Source organism: Mus pahari, chromosome 7 (assembly GCF_900095145.1).
Source record: "Mus pahari chromosome 7, PAHARI_EIJ_v1.1, whole genome shotgun sequence".
Classification (NCBI taxonomy): Eukaryota; Metazoa; Chordata; class Mammalia; order Rodentia; family Muridae; genus Mus; species Mus pahari.
Window position 1 is genome coordinate 71126886 of NC_034596.1, and position 2179 is coordinate 71129064.

The 2179-nt window shown below is 44.1% G+C and overlaps 1 non-coding gene across 1 annotated transcript; it reads right to left on the bottom strand.

Moving 5' to 3' along the window:
- Positions 1-149: 149 nt before the first annotated feature.
- Positions 150-276, bottom strand: LOC115064443. Its single transcript, XR_003844294.1, has one exon. It is a non-coding gene; the product is annotated as a small nucleolar RNA SNORA15 (small nucleolar RNA).
- Positions 277-2179: the final 1903 nt, after the last annotated feature.

Consider the following 2179-nt stretch of genomic DNA (forward strand, 5'->3'; position numbering starts at 1 on the left):
TTTTTTTTTTTTTTTCCCAGACAGGGTTTCTCTGTATAGCCCTGGCTGTCTTGGAACTCACTTTGTAGACCAGGCTGGCCTCGAACTCAGAAATCTGCTTGCCTCTGCCTTCGGAGTACTGGGATTAAAGGTGTGCGCCACCACGCCTGGCTTGTACTCAACTTTTAATGATATACCATAAAATACAGCATATCAGCCATCTTAAAGGAAGACTTTACTTTTGCATGTGTCTGGTTGTGTAAATTACTGACTAAAGAAGACAGTGTTCAGCCATGCCTACAAGCTAGCTTTTAAGCATTTGGCATAATCTTGTGGTGCTATGTTAAACGTGGAGGAGCCTTTAGGAAGTGCGTAAAGCAGGTTGGCTGAAGTAGGTCACTAGGGATGGCCTGGTTCCAGTTCTCCTCTCTCTACTCCCCGTCTGCCACCCTGTGATGAGTCTGCCACTTCCCAGGTCCCACTGCCAGCAGCAAAACTCCTCCTATCACTGTGCCTTCCCCACTATGACAAAGAGCAGAGAAACACAACAAACCTTTCTACCTCTAATGTGTTTTGGTCACAGTGATGCAAAGATAACAGATATGGGGGGTTGGTTAGACTGTGAGGGATCAGAGTACTCACACTTCTGTGTGGTTGTAAAGTAGCTTTAAAAGTAGGTTCACGGGGCTGGTGAGATGGCTCAGCGGGTAAGAGCACCAGACTGCTCTTCCAAAGGTACAGAGTTCAAATCCCAGCAACCACATGGTGGCTCACAACCATCCTTAACGAGATCTGACGCCCTCTTCTGGAGTGTCTGAAGACAGCTACAGTGTACTTACATATAATAAATAAATAAATCTTAAAAAAAAAAAAAGTAGGCTCACAGGGGCTGGGGCTGGAGCTCAGTTGATGCTTGGGTGTTTGCCTAGCATGCATGAGGCCCAGGGTTCAACACGTAGCAATGCAAAAAATTGGAGTTGGGGGGGACCAGAGTGACTCTGTGTGTAGCACCATTTGGTTATTGGAATACACATGGAAAGAGAGAACCAATTTCTACCAATTGTCTCTGACTTCCAAATGATACATATTCAATTAATTAATAGTTTGTGGAACACATCTGAAATCCAGTGCTTGGGAGGGAGAGGCAGGAACATCACAAGCTCAAGGTTATTGTTAACTGTATAGCAAGAGGTCAGCCTGGCTATAGGAGATCCTATCTCAAAACAGAACAATAAAGGAAATAATCTGACATTTCCTCCAATTACATATAGAATCACTTAATGAGAAGGCTTGATAAATGGCCTATCATAAACAATACTGTCTTTATTTATAAAGAAGGACACCTATTTGCCAATAATATATTTTCATAGTTAAACACTAATAAGATCTGGGTTCTTGTTAGTGTTTAACTATGAAAATATATTATTTTGGTTTCCCCAACATGTCTGTAAGAAAATGAGAAATCAATTTACCAATTGGGAGAAAGTACTTACAATACAGTACCAAAGCCTATTCCTGGGTCACACCTCTGACAATGATGACAATGATGAAAGTAGCCCAAATGAACAGACAAAAGGAGAGGGAGGAGTGGGAAGATTGATCATGGGTACCAAATGCCAAGAGCAAACAACTTTGGTGTGTGTTACAGAGCAGGGTGACAGCACTTACGTGATAATGCATGGCAGAAAGCTAAAGGGTTTGGAAGACTCATCATAAAGAAAGGATGCACGCTCAAGGATGTGTTTCACCTGACTCGAGTGTTATATGATGCATACAGATACTGAAAGTTCTGCTGCTGCACCGACACAGGTCCCAGGTGGCTCCAGCTGTCAACTTGACACAGAATAGAGTCACCTGAGAAGAGAGTCCCCATTAAGAGATTACCCTCTACGACCCAGACCCAGACACAGGACTCTAAGTTGGCCCACCCCCCAGATCTATATAGCCTGTGAATGGTTGGGATAAGCAAAGGGGTCAGTCCCACTGATCCACAGTTGCAGAATCTCCATAACACAGGGCAACAACATGATAACCAGGAGGATGGTGTCACTGAAGCGGGAGATCTCAAGTCAGACTCACTGCAAGGGACATTTGAAGTGAAGACATGTGGACAGGCAGGTGCACTGTGGGACACACTGTGATATGCTGTGTCTTCCACAACGAGATGCTTTGCTATGCTGTGGGGTGTGTGTGTGTGTGT